Here is a 20,180-nt window from a genome sequence, read left to right on the forward strand (position 1 = left end):
AATTCAATTTCTGACTTAAATCTCTCAAAATTTGATGTATATTCAAAAAGATCCAACACTCGTTGGTCATATATTTCAAACGTTCCAGCTTCTTGCTGGTCAGGTATTTCAAACGTTCCAGCTTTTTCCTGGTCAGGTATTTCCAAAAAGATCCAACACTCGTTGGTCATATATTTCAAACGTTCCAGCTTCTTGCTGGTCAGGTATTTCAAACATTCCAGTTTTTTGCTGGTCAGGTATTTCAAAAGATCCAACACTCGTTGGACATGTATTTTAAACGTTCCAGCTTCTTGCTGGTCAGGTATTTCAAACGTTCCAGCTTTTTGCTGGTCAGGTATTTCCAAAAAGATCCAACACTCGTTGGTCATATATTTCAAACGTTCCAGCTTCTTGTTGGTCAGGTATTTCAAACGTTCCAGCTTTTTGCTAGTCAGGTATTTCAAAAGATCCAACACTCGTTGGACATGTATTTCAAACGTTTCAGCTTCTTGCTAGTCAGGTATTTCAAATGTTCCAGCTTTTTGCTAGTCAGGTATTTCCAAAAAGATCCAACACTCGTTGGTCATATATTTCAAACATTCCAGCTTCTTGCTGGTCAGGTATTTTAAACGTTCCAGCTTTTTGCTGGTCAGATATTTAAAAAGATCCAACACTCGTTGGACATGTATTTCAAACGTTCCAGCTTCTTGCTAGTCAGGTATTTCAAACGTTCCGGCTTTTTGCTAGTCATGTTTTCCAAAAAGATCTAGCTTTCTGTTGGTCATGTATTTAAAACGTTCCAGCTTCTTGCTGGTCAGGTATTTCAAACATTCCAGCCTTTTGCTGGTCAGGTATTTCCAAAAAGATCCAACACTCGTTGGACATGTATTTCAAACATTCCAGCTTCTTGCTGGTCAAGTATTTCAAACGTTCCAGCTTTTGCTGGTCAGGTATTTCAAAAGATCCAACACTCGTTGGACATGTATTTCAAATGTTCCAGCTTCTTGCTGGTCAAGTATTTCAAACGTTCCAGCTTTTGCTGGTCAGGTATTTTAAAAGATCCAACACTCGTTGGACATGTATTTCAAACATTCCAGCTGTTGCTGGTCAAGTATTTCAAACGTCCCAGCTTTTCGCTGGTCATGCATTTCAAACGGTCCAACTTTTGTTGGCAATGTATTTCCAAAAGACCCGGCTCTCGCTGGTCATATATCTCAAAAAGTCCCACCTCACAATTATCGAGCTCCCAAATCAACCTGTTCCACAAATCAAACCTTCAGGGTGCGATTTCTCCATTTCCAAACCTTCGGGTTTCAATCTCTCAAATCTATCATTTCCAAACCTTCATATCTCCAAATCTCTCAATTTTATCAATTCTTCAACCTTCGGGTGCAATGCTTTCAAAATTTCATCATTCTTCTCAACCCTCGGGTTATAATCTCCCATTTTTTATCATTCTCAAAACCTTACCTTCAGAACCTTTTTTATTAAAAACCCAGTTTTTTATAACCAGTCATGTATTTCCCAAAAGATCCAACACTCGTTGGTCGTGTATTTTCAAACGTTCCAGTTTTAGCTGGACAGGTATTTCAAAGGTCCCAGCTTTTGCTGGTCAGGTATTTCAAACATTCCAGCTTTCGCTGGTTAGGTATTTCAAAGATCTCAACATCTATTGGTCATGTATTTCAAAGGTTTCAGCCTTCGCTGGTCATGTATTTCAAAGGTTCTAGCTTTTGCTGGTCATGTATTTTCGGAATCAAAGATACAACTAGAGGTCGCATCAAAATTCATATTGAATGATTATTTCACAAAAGAATTCTGGAATGTTATGCCAATTTGCTAAAAACAGTTGTTGATTCCAATATTCTTACTACACAAAAGGATTTCCTCAGATTACCTCCAGTATTTCTTTCCAAAAAGGTAAAACTTTTTGCAAAAAAGAGGTAAAGTTCAATTTTTTTCCTGTTGATCAAACCAAAAGGATGTAAGAAATGTCCTCGATATGATCAATGAAAGAAATCTTCAATGATGTTGAAAAGCCAAAAGCGAATTGATATTGATCTTGGCTATGGCGCACGTTTAAAAATGACTTTCTGGCAATCAGGTAGTGAAAATATCCTAGGCAGTCAAAAAAGAACCTACCCAATCCATGTTTTCTCGTTACATTTAAAGTTGCAATCAAATATCTGCAAAAGGGATTTTCCAATTGTCGTCAAGATGAAGACAAATAGGCGAGCAGACCCCCGGGGCCAAAGAAGATTTGGATCATCTACCGAGATGAAGGAGTTTGTGAAGGATCCTTTCAGAGAAAGTTCAGATCACCGTCGAGATGAAGGCGAGTGCGATGAACCTACCGACAAACTCTAAATGATATTTGATTTCTGCTATCATCTAAAGACCTTTTTGAGCCAATATCATATATAATCCCTGAGAAAAAGAAGGATCGAAGCATCTCCAAGATGAAGGAGTTTGTAATGAACCCTTCCCTGAAAAAGAGAGAAAAGTCAGGACATCTCCAAAATGAAGGATGATGTAAAAAGCCCGGAAAGCCCAATGACTCAAAAAGAGTGAAAAAAGATCATCGTGGGAAAACACCCAGATATCAAACTGCCAAAGTTGCCGGAAGTCATCTTTTCTCATGTAAAATTCTTTTATCAATATCTCTTCATTACTTGCTTTTATGAAATTAAGAATATTTTTTCTCTTCTCATATCAAGGAAATGGATAGCTTCCTTGAAGAAAATCACCAGCGCTACAATTTTGAATTTGACTCTTAGAACTGATGAGTTAACCTCATTGGAGGAAATACTCTAGGTAAAAGAGGGAATATCTTCGCACATACGTGCACATTTTCAAGCATTTGAATCAACTATAATTTTATCTTATTGGCAAAGTTTTTTAGCTATTCCAAAAATGAAATAAACATTCAATATCTATTTTTGATGCAACCTAGCGTTGTCTATATCTTCCAGAAGAGTTGCCTCATTCAGTTGAAGTATCTCTTCCTGTCCCATCGCGGTTTCTTCAGTCAAGGATTCCGTATGGTGTTCCCACTCAGGTTAAGGGTCAAAACCTGAATTTTCTGCGGGAGGTCATTTGATTTCAAAAAGCTACTTCAGTCTCAACAAATGAGACACCCAAAATCATTCCTTTTTCCAAGCTTTAAGAACCCTATCTTCTTCCTTTTGCAAACCCCTTTTGGATTTGTTTGTCCAAATTCCGAAGGTTCCATTATGGTTTCTCCATTTGAGAAATCCGTATGGTAGATTTCTTATTCAGATTAAGAATTAACCCGGAACCTCGCTTCGCGAGGTATCTTCCTTTCAGGTTTGGGTAAAACCTGAGTCTCGTTCCAACGAGATTCCTCGTTTTGACGAGACGTTTTCTCTTAGTCCCATCATAGTTCTTCCCATCGAGGAATTCATGCCTCATATATCCATCCAGGATAGGATCCTATTTGAGCTTCATTTTATGAGACATTTTTCAAAAATGTCCCATCAAGGTCTTCACATAATCCTTTTCTCATTCAGTTCATTTTGATATATCTTCGTCCCATCCAGGTTAAGGGCTAAACCTGAATCATTCCAAAAAGCGTATCTTGTCTCGTCCATGAGACCTGATTAAAATTCTGATTTTTCCACCATTTTCGGGATTTTCACCCAAAGTCCCATCACGATTTCCTCATCTTTTACTCAAGCATATCATATTCAAGGATTTTGTCTCCCCAAAACCATTCAGGATAAGGTTTTAAGCCTGAGAAGCCATGTTTCTAAAAAACTTCTTCCACACCCAGTTCGGATCTGCTGACTGGGGCATTTTTAAAATTTGGAGTGTTATCTTTGCCACTAAGCTCGGCTTTCAACCGGCTTAGTAGCAAAGAGGGGCATCTGTGAACACCCCAAATTTTTCAAAAATTTGTAAAAATGACCCTTTTGGCCCCTAACCCCATTTTCTGAGAAAATCAAAGCAATTTCAAAGCTAAATTTCAATCATTCTTCAAATTTTCTTAATTAAATTCCATATTGGTATATTCAAAATTAATTCCAGATCTGAATGCAGTACTTTAAATCCATATTTCCTCAAAATCCGGATCCAAACCCATTTCTAAAGAAATTTTCTCAAAATAGTTTTTAAATTCTCAGAAAAATTCCCTTTTGTAAATATTTTTTTGCAAAAACACAAAAATTGGTTTCATCTTTGGTCTCTCGTAAAACTTTAGGATTTTATTCTAAAAATGCAAAAAAATGGAAAAATAATATAAAAAACCAAAAAAATTGGAAAAAATTACAAGAAAAAAAGGTTTTTTAAGCCTTTTAAAGCCATTTTTGCCAAAAACCTCATTTTTTAAAATCATTTTATAAAAATTTCCTAAAAAGGGGACCTCTTTTATGAAAAAGTGGAAAATTCTAACGGACTCTCTCTCGCGCCTCTCTCCTTCTCTCTCCATCGTTCATCTTCAACAATCTCTACATTCTCCTCCTTTCATCTTCAACAAACGGCTTCTCGATTTTTCCTTCTTCTCTTTAAAGAGGGCATCCCTCTTCTTCCTTCAGGCATTCATTAGACCCATCTTCACGCTGCGATTTCTCCTCCAGCATCATCGATTTTTCTTCCTGGAAGACATCGAGCTTCTCGGCAAAATCCATTACAATCCATGAACTTCACCTGTTTTTCATCCAATATTTCCTCTGATTAAGTTTTTCCCTTCTGATCCCTTGCCCACATCCGTGAGTAACATCCATTTTCCATCCCATTATCAAGATTTTGCTGAAGAATCCATCACCGACATCCATCCCCCACTTGATCAAGGAAGTCTCGGTGTGGTCATCGCAAAATTTTTCCTCTCTTATTGGTTTCTCTCTCTTCCTTCTCTTTTCCTTTTCTAACCTCTATTTTCCTCCTTTTTGAAGAGAGTAAAATAAAAGAAAGAAAATAAAGAGAAGGGAAAAGAAAGAAAGAAGAGGAACTATTTTGCGCGGTCTCACTTGACCTTGATTTGAAAATATTTAGAAATTTAACTCGCCTCCGTTTTGAAAATTATTGCGGGAAATTGGAGAGACGGGATTCGCTCGTCGGTACGAGGTTCAATCGTTTCTGGCGCCTTTACCAGGGGTAATCGAACCAAGGATCAAATCTATGCCTTTTGCTTTGCCTAAACATAACCTAAGAATTTATTCTAACTCTAAATGCACAAAGAATCATACTTGTGCAATGCAAGGATGTATGCTCATTTGAAAAGAATGATTTGGAAATTTCCAAGTATTCTGAGATGAACTTAGTAATAGAGTGAAGCAATGGTTGAATCTAACTTTAGAACTTGAGATAGATCAGACAAGTTCTAAGTCTTTGAAGTAAATCAGAGTTTGGAAAATCTTTGATTTTGAGAAAGAATGACTTGAAGCTTTTGAAAATGAAAGGAAAGTGAAGTTTCAAAGTCGGAAATGGACTCTGAATTTGGAACTTTTGAATTTAGGAAAGGAAATGAATACTTGAGATGGAATTGAGTTTAGACTTTGAAGTTTGAAATTGGAATGGGCTGAGAAAATCAAATGGTATTTAAGAATAGAAACGGATTTAAGAGATTCATATTAGATCCGAAAATGGAATCGGAATTGGATTCCGGATCCTAAGATGGAATTGGATCTGAAGTCTGAGATCCAAAGTAGAATTGGATTTTAGATCCTAAAGTGAAATTCTGGATTTGAAGTCTGAGATCCAAATGTGGAATTGGATTCTGGATCCTAAAGTGGAATTGGATCTGAAGTCTGAGATCCGAATGTAGAATTGGGTTCTGGATCCTAGAATGGATTTGGATCTGAGGTCTGAGATCCAAAAGTGGAATTGGATTTTGGATCCTAAAGTAGATTTGGATTTGAAGTCTGAGATCCAAAAGTGGAATTGGACTCTGGATCCTAAAATGGATTTGGATCTGAAGTCTGAGATCCAAAAGTGGAGTTTGGACTTTAGATCCTAAGATGAGATTGGATCTGAAGTCTGAGATCCGATATGAATGTTGAATTCTGGATCCTAAAGGAGAATTGGAGTTTGTTAAATTCAGAAGATGAATTAAGAACTTCCAAGTTTTAAATTGAACTTGCAAAATGAAATCTAGAATTTGAATATGCAAATGAATTTCAAAGTCAAATTGGACTTTGAATTTGGGCCTTAAAATTTTTTAGAAAATGAATCCGGAATCTCAAAGTTAAATTGAACTTTGAGTTGGAGCTTTTAATATAAGATGAATTTTGGAATTTCAAAGTCAATTAGAACTTTGAAATCTGATTTGAATTTGAATATAAAATGTATTTTGAAATCTCAAAGTTAAAATGAACTTTTTGAGATTAAAAATGAAATAGAACTTGAAAAATGAAAGGATGAATTGGATTTTATAAGAATTGAGGATTGATTGAAGAAGATATTTACATTACTTGGAGTTTTGAAAAAGAAATTTTAAAAATATGATGTTGCTCTATCCTAAATGATGAATGAATTTGAAGAATTTTGAAATTGGATTTTGAAAAGCTATTTCATTCTTTAGATGAATTAAAATAAGATTGAAGATATAATACATCCTTGACTATGGTCATTGAATGTATTATATAATAATCTATATTTAGATTCAAGTGAAGAATAAAATACATTTTGGTGCTTTTATAGAGTTTAAAATGAAATTAACTCTCAATATACCCTGACTATGGTCATTGGTATATATATTGAATTAATTTTAAATTAAACTTTAATAAAAGAAGGAAAATTTTGAAAATATAATGATTTTTGAAGAGGATCCAGTGTTATTTTATAAAAGATAAAAATCCTAAATTTTGTTTACATCCTGACTATGGCCATTGATGTAAATCATCAACTTAGGGTCAATTACCTCTTATGAAATGGTGCACGTGCCATTCGTGTTTCACCATAGTGAGATTTTGAAAAATAAAGGTAAAAAGCATGAAAACAAGCAATTCATGATATTTACAATGTTCATTCATTCTATCTAAAACAGGAAATGTAAATTTTCATTTAAGATCTAACTATTACAACACATAAAGATGAATTTACAACTCCAAGTAATGATATTTTCCATATATTCCCTGCAAAACACTTGGTTAGTATGAAAGCAAAGGAAAATTGCATTGATGTAAGTAATGAGACACTCATATACCTACTTTGTGCTTAATACTTGATGAAACAACATTGATCATCTAGGTATGAAAGAATAACCATTAATGCGTTTATATACATACATATACATACATATATGTGCATATATATATACACATATATATATACCTATATATATATATATACATATATATGACCTGAATGTAGGGTAGGTGAGTTGGGGTGAGTGCTGATGTAACAATATGAATACTGCTATGGTGGATACAACCATGGTATGCTTACGTGTGAATAGATGACACAATAGTTGTAGGGTATGAAGACAATATGAGTGATGTGAGCTATATGGGGCAGGAGCAAGAAAAATGTGCAGGGAATTGGGGGTTATGCAAGTGTAGACATGGGAGGTGCTAAGTGAGGGAAAATAGGGACTGTGCTGGGCAAATGGTGTTGCCAGCACAGTGAATATATGAGTGTGTATTATCCCCGTGAAGAGAGCCAGTTGAGGGTGGTTATAGTGTGCAATGAAGTAGTGTTGTGCTGGGCTGAAAATAAGTGACAGGGCGACAACCTTATGGGTGTAGCTGCTGTGGTATGCGCAGGATCGCCATAGTAACTGTGCCGGATTGCCATAATAGTTGTACAGGATGAATATCATGCTGCTGGAACTGTTTGTAACAGGAGGTGCAGCAAGAATTGTAATGTGGGGAGCTGGAAGCTGCAAAGGCAGTGAGGAAGAGATGTAGTTGTGGACAATATATATGTTGTAGATGTCAAGTGGGCATGGGATAAGGGTGGCTGCATGTGGAGTTGGTAGCTGGTAAGCATAACAGGTATTGCTGTGGATTGTGCTATTGAATAGTGCAGAGTGACATGGTGTTGCTGGAGATGATGGAGGTTGTGCACAGGGCAATGTGTTGGGCAGTGGGTAATGCAAGTGGAGTAGGGCTGTAGGTGAAAGTGTGGATGTTGATTGGGTATGAGAAGCCACAGATATAGTGTGATGCAGAGTGCTATACACAGAAGACATGTGTTGTGCTACGGAGCACAAGTGTAGCTGGCGCTAATGTGGTGGTAATTACAAGAAGTCCTGAAGATGGTGCAAATAGCAGTGAGGTGGATGAATGAATAGTAAAGATGATGGATGCTAATGATGCTGGGAAGTGTTATGGCAGTGGACACGGGGTGAACAATATAATTTGCAGAAGAAAAAAAAAATAACAGTGAGTATGCTATGTAGTGGTGGTGCGTGTGTACTATTACGAGTGAAATGTGATGGTAGACAACAAGCGGGTATTGATATATCGCAGGAAATGAGTGGAACAAGGGTTAGTGATAATGTGGAAAGTGTTGTCATGGTACAGCTACAGGGGTATCATGAGGTGGTGTAATGAATTGGGGTGCTAATGTAACAGGGCTGCAAGGTTGTATGAGTGTAACAGGCGGTGAGTAAATATATGAACGTGAATGAAGCTTGTTGTAGCAATGGAAAATATGTTGTGTATGCTATTGCAAAATACAAAATACAAATACAGCAAGTGTTACAGAGTCCTTACTGTAAGGATTGAAGAATTTTGGCCTACCAAATTTGGGATCCCCTGCTAAATCAAATGTATCTAAATTCTTTCAATACGTCCACTTGAGGTACAGGACCTTGAAACCAATTGACGGAGAGGTTCGGATGCTCAAGGATGATTATGTTGCCCTAGGTATCACGAATACCCCCAATGATATTGTTAGCAGAAAACTCAAGGCCCACCAGTTCTTCCAGGCTTCTTGCTTGCTCTGGAATTTTTACCTTCTAAGTGATTGTTAGAGGAATCCAGATTTGTGAGAGGACTAGCCATCAAATGTCAAGTGATTTCTTGAGACATCAACATTCTGGACCGTTGATGACTCTCATGATTCAAACGAGAGTGAATCTACTCAACTGATTCCTGGAGATATTTAACCTTGGAAATCTGTTCAGAGATCTCAAACCTGTAGGAAGAAGACCATTAAATATGTTTCTATTCAAATCTAATAATGCCAACCATTGAAGATCGGGGATGGATGTGGAAATGGCTCCAGTAAACTAGTTCATGCTGAAATTATATTTCCTTAGGTATTCCAGCTGGAAAACCTGATCAAGGATAGAGCCACCAAAATTGCTTTCAGAAAGGTCGAATCCCTGTAGATAGAAACAAAAACAACAACGACCCAACCTCTCCTAGAACCGATCTACTGAATCTGTTTCTACTAAGCTTTGAAGAAAATGATATTTTTTTTTATTTCCATTTCTAATCTCCTTTTGGGATCTCTCTTGTTTGACGAATTTGGATCTTACCCTGGAAGTTGTGAGATTCACAATCTCACCAATTCTTGAACTCAAAGACCCACTGGAACGATTCCCTCCTACACCCAGGATCTTCAATAGGATGTGATTTGTACAAACCTTCTGGTAATTTTTTTTTAGCAGTTCAAAATTGAATTAACACGAGAGGAGATTCCCCTTTCAGTACCAGTGAAGTAATGAGCAGTTCGTCAAACAAATTGACTTACGGTGGTCAGCTTGCATACAGTAAATCACTATACTGATCATCGCAAGATGGATTCAAAGAGTGACCACAAGTAACATACCGACTAGATATGGGGGGTGATGTTACCCAGAACTCTAACATCGGTTCACATAGGAAATTAATATTGAGCTTCATGGTGGAAAGAAGTAATGCAAAACTAAGATTCATCTATGGGATATCATGCATAGCGTGATAGGCAGAGCATGATGCGGAAGAACTGAGACAAGAATAGCTAATTAAAGGTAAATAATATGAAGGTAAGAGATCAAACATTATCAGATAAACTCAAACATAAACAGAAGATTAAAACCAGGAAGTAGATCAAGCTATGCACAAGAAATTGAGAATCAAACGTGATGCAATAACCGAAATAAAAAGGGGAATCAAGATAAAACTGAGAAATCGGAACCAGAAAGAAAGTGCGAAAAGAAAATAAAATAATAAAAAAAAAGAGGTGTTGGAACATGATTGTTCCATTCGCTGTAGCATTAGGTAGATCGGTCCTGCTATATGCAGGCCGATCTCACCATTGATGGATGAAGAAGAACAAGAATGAGAGATGAAGAAGAACCAGAATTGAAACAGAGATACAATATACGAAGATGCTTAAGGAAAAAGATGTAAAGGGGGATATCTTACCTGATTATTGTAGAGATTGAAAAGAGAGGGAGGCTCTTTCTCTCTGGATGTAGTTGATTTCTTGGCTTTGCAGATTGCTGATGGTTTGATCAGACTCCTTTGTCGATCGAGGAAGATAAAGATTAGGGAGAAAGAGGGAAAATAAAGAAGTGTCGAAATGCAATGGAGGGGTCGATAATGGATGCTCCTCCCCTTTGCGTGCTCCCTTTTTAAAGAGTGAAAAGGGAGATCGAGAGAGGGAGGTGGTTGTAGATGGAAGGCTCAGAAAAGCAGAAGTTGTTGGAGATGGAGGGTAAGAATGAGAGGGAAGAGCGTGCGGGAGATGGCCGTTTCCTCTTTCTCAAATTTCCAAAAGAAGGATTTCCTCTTTTTAAGATTTTTGTAAAATGGCTCAAAAATGAGGTTTTTGGCAAAAAATCCATTTTTCAAGTTTTAAAACCATTTGCTTTTTCCTCAATTTTTGAATTTTATATTGCTTTTCCATTTTTTTGTATTTTTTGTAGTAGAAAACTGAGATTTTAAAAGAAAACTAAGTTTTAAACACTAATTTTTTTGTATTTTTGTGAGAAATATTTACAAAAGTATTTTTCTGAGAATTTCCGACCATTTCGGGGAAATTTCTTCAGAAGAATGGGTTTGGACCCAGGTTTTGAGAAAATGTTCGAGTTTTGACACTTGAATCGAGAAATACAATGTGATGGATCCAAACGGATGTTGAATGGACTGTCTGAGCTATTTAAAGGCTATTTTTGGTGTTTTCTATAATTTTAATTTAAAATTTGAACAAGGAGACCCAGATTTGGATCTGGACAATGAATCCAGATCCGAAATCAATTTAAACATATCAATTGAATTTAATTTCAATAAAACTTGAGAAATGAACTGGAATTTAGATTTGAAATGACTCATTTGCTCAAAAAATGAATTTAGGGGCAAAAAGGGAATATTTAAAAGATTTTGAAAATTTTGGGGTGTTCACAGATGCCCCTCTTTGCTACTAAGCCGGTTGAAAGCTGAGCTTAGTGGCAAAGAAAATACTCCAAATTTTGAAAAAAATGCCCCAGTGAGCAGATCTAAACAGGGTGTGGAAGAATTTGATTTAAAAAGACGTGGTTTTTTCAGATTTAAAACTCTTATCCTAAATGTTTTTTGGGAAGGCGAAATCCTCAAAAATGATATGACCAGATAATAGAAAGGAGGAAATCGTGGTGGGACTTTGGGTGAAGATCCCGAAGTGATGAAAGATAAGAGTTTTGATCAAGTCTCATGGGTGAGACAAGATCAACTTTTGGGATGACTCAGGTTTAGCCCTTAACCTGGATGGGACGAAGATATATCAAAATAACCTGAATGGGGAAAAGAATATATGAGGACTTTGATGGGACATTTATGAGAGAAGGCCTTGTGAGATGGAGCTCAAATAGGATCCTGTCCTGGATGGATATACAAAGCATGAATTCCTTGATGGGAAGAACCATGATGGAACTGGAGGAAGAAACACCTCATCGAAACGAGACTCAGGTTTAACCCAAATCTGAAAAAGGAAGATACATCGAGGTACGAGATTCAGGCTTAACCCTTAACCTAAAGGGGACGACCATACGGAATCCTCGAGTGAAGAGACCATGATGGGGCATTCGGAGTTTGGACGAACAAATCCGAAAGGGGTTTCGCGAAAGGAGGAAAGAAATGGGGTTCCCTAAAGCTTTGAAAAGGGATGAACTTGGACGTCTCATTGCTGAGACTAAATCAACTTTTGAATTTAATGACCTCTCACAGGAAGTACAGGTTTTGACCCTTAACATGAGTGGGAACAACCATACGGATTTCTTGAAACCGTGATGGGACAGGAGAAATACTTTAACTGAATGGGGTAACTCTTCTGGAAGATATGAACAACGCTAGGTTGCATCAAAATGGATATTGACTACTTATTTCATTCTTAGAATATCTAGAAAATTTTGCCAATAAGATAAATTTATAGTTGACTTCAACGCTCGAAAATGTGCACATGTGTGCAAAGATGTTCTCTTTTTTTTTACCTAGAGTATTTCCTCCAACGAGGTTAACTTCTCGGTCTTAAGAGTCAAATTCAAAATTTTAGCGCTGATGATTTTCTTCAAGGAAGCTATCCATTTCCTTGATATAAGAAAAGAAGAAATATTCTCAATTTCATAAAAGCAAGTAGTGAAAAGACATTGATAAAAGATATTTTGCATAAGAAAAAATGATTTTTGGCAATTTAGGCAGTTTGATATCTGAGTATTTTCTCATGATGATCTTCTTGCACTCTTCTTGAGTCATTGGGCTTTTTCGGGCTTTTTACATCATCCTTCATTTTGGAGACGTCCTAATTTTTCTCTCTTTTTTCAGGGAAGGGTACTCCTTCATCTCGGAGATGCTCTGATCCTTCTTTTTCTCAAGGATTATATATGATATTGGCTCAAAGGTCTTTAGATGATAGCTGAAATCAAATATCATTTAGGGTTTGTCAGTAGGTCCATCACATCAGCCTTCATCTCGACGGTGATCCGAACTTTCCCTGGTAGGATCCGTCACAAACTCTGTCATCTTGGAGATGTTTCAAATCTTTCTTTGGCCCCGGGGATCTGCTCGCATAATTCGCCTTCATCTTGACGACAATTGAGAGATCCCTTTTGCAGATATTTGATTGCAACTTTAAACTAGATAAGGAGATATGGATTAAGTGGATTCTTTTATGGCTCAGGATATTTCTACTGCCTAATTGCCAGAAAATCGTCTTTAAACATACACCATAGCTATGATAAATATCGATTCGCTTCCGACTTTTCAATGTCATCAAATATTTCTTTCGCCAATCATACCGAGGATATTTCTTTCATCCTTTTGGTTGATCAAACAGGGAAAAGATTTGAATTTTACCTCTTTTTCGCAAAAAGTTTCACCTTTTTTGGAAAGAAATACTGGAGGTAATCTAAGGTAATTCTTTTGTGCAATAAGAATATTGAAATCAACAAATACTTTTTGCAAATTGGCAAATTTTTCATGACTTCTATGTGAAATATTTATTCAATATAGATTTTAATGCGATCCTTAGTTGCAATTTATGATTTTGGACATTCTAACAAGTGAACTGGGACCTCTCATTTAGCGACCAACGAAGGAGCTGGGACCTTTCATTTAACGACCAGTAAAAACTGGGACCTTTCATTTAACGACCAGCAAAGTAGCTGGATGTGAACACCCCAAATTTTTCAAAATCTTTTTAAATATTCCCCCTTTTGCCCCTGATATCATTTTCTGAGCAATTGAGTCTCTTTTAAATCTAAATTTCAATATATTTCTCAAACTTTATTGAAATTAAATTCATTTCATATGTTAAATTTGATTTCGGATCTGGATCTGTTGTCCAGATCCAAATCTGAATCTCCTTGTTCAAATTTTAAATTAAAATTATAGAAAATACCAAAAATAGCCTTTAAATAGCTCAGATAATCCATCCGACATCCATTTAGATCCATCACGTTGTATTTCTCGATTCGAGTGTCAAAATTGAATATTTTCTCAATACTTGGGTCCAAACCCATTCTTTTGAAGAAATTTTCCCCAAAATAACCTTGATCTTTCAGAAAAACCTTTCTTTTATGAATATTTTGAAATTTGGTAAAATTAATATTAATTTTCTTAGTTTTAGAGTTTTGTTTTTATAAATATATGTTTAAAAAGAAAAGAGCAAAAAAAATAAGAAAATCCAAAATCCAAAAAAACTATGCAATCTACCTTCCTTTTTAAACCTTTTTTTTAAAAAAACCCTCTCTTGAAAACCTCTTTTTGAAAACAAAAGAAAACCGTTTTTTTAGGAAATTTATGAAAAGGAGACCCCTGTAGGGAATTTTAGAAAAAATTTCAACGGCCACTCCCGTTCACACCCTCCATCGCCCCTCCTTCCACACTGAGTGACCATCCATCTACAACCGAACTCCATCGACCCTTGATCTCCAACAACTCGAGTCGGCTTCTTCTTTAAGAAGGGGTCGCCTACTTCTCCTTGGAGGATCCGTCATCACCCCTCCCGGCTTATGCTTCTTCTTTCCTCTCCTTCTTCTTCCTTTTTTTTTTTCATCTGGTGTTTTTCCCCTTTCAAGCAACTGAAGGCAGAACGCATTTACAGGTAAGAGATATATCCTCCTCCCATTATTTCTTTTCTTTGATGTTATTTTCCCTTGGATTATTCGTTGTCTTTCTCCTCTCATTTTTGGCAGCTATATGTCATAGGTCTGTTTATCACAGTCCATGTGACACTCAAGGCTATAACTACATTATCCCTTAAGTTTGATACATTGGGGGCTACAACGAATGAAACATATTTTGGTTTCATCTTATTGATTTCTTGGTCTAAATTTTGGGTACATCATCCGGATATCTGATGATGATCTCCGCCTTTTACTTTCTCCATTCCCTTTTAGTATTTTTGTTCATTTTTTTTTTTTAGATTTTCATCATCTAGCACCTATGCATCATTCTCTGTTTCTTACCTTCTCTCTTAAATTTTATCTGATTTTTTTTTAGTTCATTAATGCACATTCGGTAATATCAGATTGCTTATGGCAAAATTGATTAACCTCAGTGCGATAACCAGTGGAATGAATGGTTCCAACATATTTCTCTTAGTTCTTTATTTTTTGATTTATCTTGTCAGTTTACAGGGGTCTTAATGTCTATTTACAGACATGATCCTCCATTGTATCCGATTTTTAAAACTAGACATAGCAGTATTTCGTTTTAGCATTATTTGATCCCTTGGTATTTTGCCCCTTTTACCTCATAATATCCCAACCCGATTCTGCTTTGTTTTGGTTTCCCCTTTTTTTTTTTTTGTTATTTTTATCTTCTTGTAGGTTTCAACTTCCCATCTACATTAGGGTCACTACGTTTGACACTTGATTTTGGTCTATCGCATTCTGACTTTCAATATTGTAGTTGCTCGGGTGATTTTCTTTATCGCTGATTCGTTCCATCTGATCCAACCTACATCATTAATTTGGATAACCTTGTTCCTGCAGGTTTCGTTTCTGAGGTAGTTAGACTCCTAGATTAGATTTCAAAGTTCTGAAAGTAGATGTAAAATTTTGAATCTAGTTGATACACAACAGTGGATTGGAATTTACAACATTCATATTTATTCTATTCAATTGCAGCTCCCATGGCGGATATGAGATTTCACTCTATATATATGACTAGTCATGCGTGTGAATAACTAAAATTTTTAGATCTCCTCTGGATCCATGAATGTATGCAACTGTTCTTTCTAAATAAAATGCTCTGATATTTTTTTTTTTTACATTGAAGGCTGTCTTAAGCCGGAATCCAATCCCCCTAAGTACTTCATTTCTTTAAAATTTTCTGTTGATTCTCTGTGGAGTGGATAGTGGTGTTAACATTACGAAATATTCACTCTGGTTTACGAAGTGAATAACAAACGAGAAGCATCAGACCATGTGGTTTGCATTCGTCATTTGGCTATCTTACAACATTCCAGGAGGTCGCTGGAATTTATATTGTCTTAAGGACCGACTGTGTATCCAGTAGAGATTCATTTACATTTCACAAACGAATCTGTCAAGAGGGAAGTGAGATCATCTTCAGAGACCCATACTGGATGAATGTTCTGGATCATATAATCATCATTTGATATGGATGCGAACGCCTCGACAGTGATGTACTAGCAAGGTATGTAAATCGACTTAATGCTGAAGACATTGTTTTACCTTACAGATAAAAAGAAATGCGATCCTAATTACAAGAAATGACCATCAACTCAGGAACGCTGGTAGCCACCTGTGGCAAAATGACCAGACTGTCATTACAGGGACCATTCTTAGTGTAATTTGGGTTTTCAATGCCTATATACAGCATACATTCTCACATCTCAACACCCATCACCAGTTGCTTGCTGCATATCAATTGCTTTATATTAGAATTGTGCATCACCAGCTTCTGTATTTTTTTTTATCGTGTTGATTTCCTGTATCATCCGAGAAAGGTGAAGGCAAGGTTGTTGGTGAAACTCCAAGGGCGTCTCAGAAATCTGAAGGTAAGGTCGTTGATGAAACTTCAAGGGCATCCGACCACAAATTACATACCACACCAAAGAGGTTGGATGTGCGGCATTGCAGAGACTTGATCATCTCAAAGCCTAAGGAACGGAAGAATGAAGAGTCAGGAATCATGGATTATGGTGATGAGCACAAAAAAAAAGAAAAGAGATAATAACTCATCCCAAGATGAAGGTATTGGTTAATGCACTGGTGTGAATAAGGATGATTTTAGTAGCACTATTGCTAGTCAAGGTATTGTAAACAAAATTGATATTTGTCATGGGGAAAATATAGACAGACAAGATGATTATGTTGAGGCAATTGAGCAAAGTGGAAATGAGTGCAGTGATAAAACGTCAGACAAGTGTTATCAGGAAAGAGAAAATGACCTGGGAGAAGATGTTGCACTCACAGAAACGAAAGCTGGCATTCACAAAAATAACATTGGCCATGAGGAAAACATGGAGATTGTGGTTTGTTATGTTGAGACAGTTGAGTGAAATGGAGATAAAACTGCAGTCCAGTGCTCTCAGGAAATATTCTCAGAGTGGAAGCCTTGTTATTGGCCTCCAAACCCAGCATCACCGACTCCCTCACAACACATTCACTACCTCCATACTGTTAAATTCTCACGTTCTCCTGTACACTCCCCATGCCTTTACACCTTCCATCACATTCCTATTGTTGTCCCTACACTCAGCACCACCTGCTGTAACCCCATAAGCCCCACACATGTATATGCTTATCATCATTCACCTTCACCACCAGTTTTTACCTTGCTATGAGCTCTTCATAGTAGCTCACAGCACCCTTCACTACTTAGGCTCAACATACCCACACTTCAAGCACATTCACCTTATAGTACTAACAACAATCAGGAAATCCCTTCCATATCTATACATTTCAACACCTATCACCTCACTCATTGGTTGCATCTGTCCACTTAATTTACACACACTTATTTCCTGCAATAGTCACTATTCACCTGCACTTATATTCACTTACATGCCACTGCTGATGTGCTTCATCATCCAGTGCATTCTTTTACCTTGCTGCACCCTTCATGCCTCCCTCTTCACCAATCAGCACCATCTAGCTCATTCACCACCATGTACAAATCCTCACAGCCACCACTGTATATCCCCTTTGCACGGCTTGAATGTTATACTCACCGACCATCACCGCAGCACCTTGCTGTTGTATATACCCTATATATCTGCTGAACATCCTATACTTATACAAGTCCAGCATCATCTTTCACTGTTATTTCTGTATAAGCATGTTGCATATTCATACCCCTTTGTATATATTCATTAACACACTTTCTCATTAGTCTAATATACCATATATATACATTTATATGTGATCCTTTTCATGAATCTATGCATCAAAGTAGATAGATTTCTCCATTGTATAGTCGTAGGTATATTTACATTTCATCATAAGCATAACTATATGAACATTAGCCCTTTATATGGTATTTTTCAGTTTTTTGTATATTTCCATATCTTATCCTATGCTAACTCAATATTTTGCAGGAAATACATGAAAATATCTACCTTCTTGGAGATTCTTTCAATTTTTTTAATCAGATTCAAGTTGTAATAGTTAGATTTGAATAAGAATTTACGTTTCCTGTCTTAGGTAGAATGAATGAGCATTATAAAATCATAAATTGACTGCTTTCATGCATCTTTTCCTTTATTTCTCAAAATCTCACATTGGTAAAACACAAATGGCACGTGCACCATTTTGTAAGAGGTAAATTAATCCTAAGTTGATGATCCACATCAATGGCCATAGTCAGGGTGTGGACAAAACTTAGTATTTTTATCTTTTACAAAATAACATTGGATCCACACTGGATCCGTTTTCAAAATTCATCATATTTTCCTTAAATATTTTCTTTCTGCTTCTATCAGAATATAACTTAAAATTGGCTCAAAATATATACCAATGGCCATAGTCAGGGTATATTGAGAGCTAATTTCATTTTAAATTCTATAAAAGCACCAAATGTGTTTCATTCTTCACCTGAATTTAAATGTAGATTATTCTATAATACGTTCAATGACCATAGTCAAGGATGTATTATGTCTTCAATCTTATGAAAGTGCACTAGGATCGAGGCAACGAGCACTAGAGGGGGGGTGAATAGTGCTTTTATAACTTTCTGCGAAATATTGAAGGATTTTGCAAATCTCAAAGCAAACACACAAAGAACACAAGATTTTATCCTGGTTCGGTCAAACTCGACCTACATCCAGTCCCCAAGCAAAAGCCACTTGAGATTTTCCACTATCAACCTTGTAAACTACAAGATCACACAGACCATAACCGGTCCCACTTTCAGTAACAATCCCACTGAAAGCAAACAACTTCTTTACACCAAGGAGTCCTTCTTTTTACACAAAAGAAATAACAACTTACAATACAACCTATGAGCCTTCCTTTTGAATGCAAATGAAATGCAATTGGCTTTTGAGGTTGTTGAAATACTCTACTCACGAATTCACTATCTCTCAAAGTGATTTGAGTGAAAAACTGAAGTGAAAGTATCACGTGAGTGAGAAAACAAATACTTGTATGGATAGGAGTGAAAAGCAAGAAGTAATTCAATATAATTCTATTGAATTTGTCATGTTTTTGAGTGTAGAATGCACTCATATTTATAGTTAAAAGATTCCATACGTTGAGAGTATGAAAGGGTGTCAAAACTGTCCATTTTGAACGATCAAAACGTTTGAAAAATGAAAAGACACGCCTTTTTGAAGTTTCAGGAAAACGGCAAAATTAGTCGACTGAAACATCAGTTAGTCGACTAATAGTTAGTTATTAGTAGACTGACAGTTATCGTCGGTCGACTGATCTGTTAATCGAGCCGTTTGAAAATCTGAACTTTTGAAACTTAGTCGACTGGAGAAAAGTTAGTCGAATGATAATATCATCAGTAGACTGAAAAACCTTTTAGTCGACTACTGCTAAAAACTTCTGAAAAACAAACATTCTGTTCGGTCGACTGATAAAAAGCATTAGTCGACTGCTGCTAAATTTTCAGAAAACACATGTTCTGTTCAGTCGACTGAAAAACCATTAGTCGACTGCTGCTAATTTTCCTGAAAACAGACATTCTGTCCAGTCGACTGATAAAACCTTCGGTCGACTAATTTGACAAAAATGATTTTTTGGAAAATATGGCGCGAAAGGATTAGTCGACTGATAAGTCTATTGGTCGACTAATAAACATGAAAATTTAAGAAAAGAGTTTTCTAAAAAGATTTTCAAAAGAGTTTCTTTTAGAAAAGTTTTTCTAAAGACTTTTAAGGTGAAATGCAACCTAAATATGCACTCTAAGTAAGGCTCTTACAAGAATCTAAAACTTTTAATGAATTAAACATTTGCACACTAGTCTTCAAGGATTCTTCACTGAATTCTTCAATTTCTTCATAGCCTTAGCTGAAATGCAGTTGATTCCACTTGCTCATCATCAAAACCTTGTACTTGAAGTATCATGTATGGCTTCATTGTCGTAACAATCTCCCCCTTTTTGATGATGACAAACTTAATCAAAGATAAAGCATTTAGATGCATAGATGGAGATTTTACTCCCCCTATCAATATGCTGCAAAACATTAAAAGTTAGCACATTTAAAGCACATATATCACATATTGATTGGTTTGCATTTCCATTCATCATGTATTCATGTATTTAGAAATACATTCATTCAAAGCTTTCTTTTTCTCTTAATTTTGCATTTCTCATGCAAGATCTCCTGTAATGTAATTGCTATCATCTTTTTCTCAA

Source organism: Nuphar pumila, chromosome 14 (assembly GCF_984573655.1).
Source record: "Nuphar pumila chromosome 14, dmNupPumi1.hap1.1, whole genome shotgun sequence".
In the NCBI taxonomy this organism is placed as follows: domain Eukaryota; kingdom Viridiplantae; phylum Streptophyta; class Magnoliopsida; order Nymphaeales; family Nymphaeaceae; genus Nuphar; species Nuphar pumila.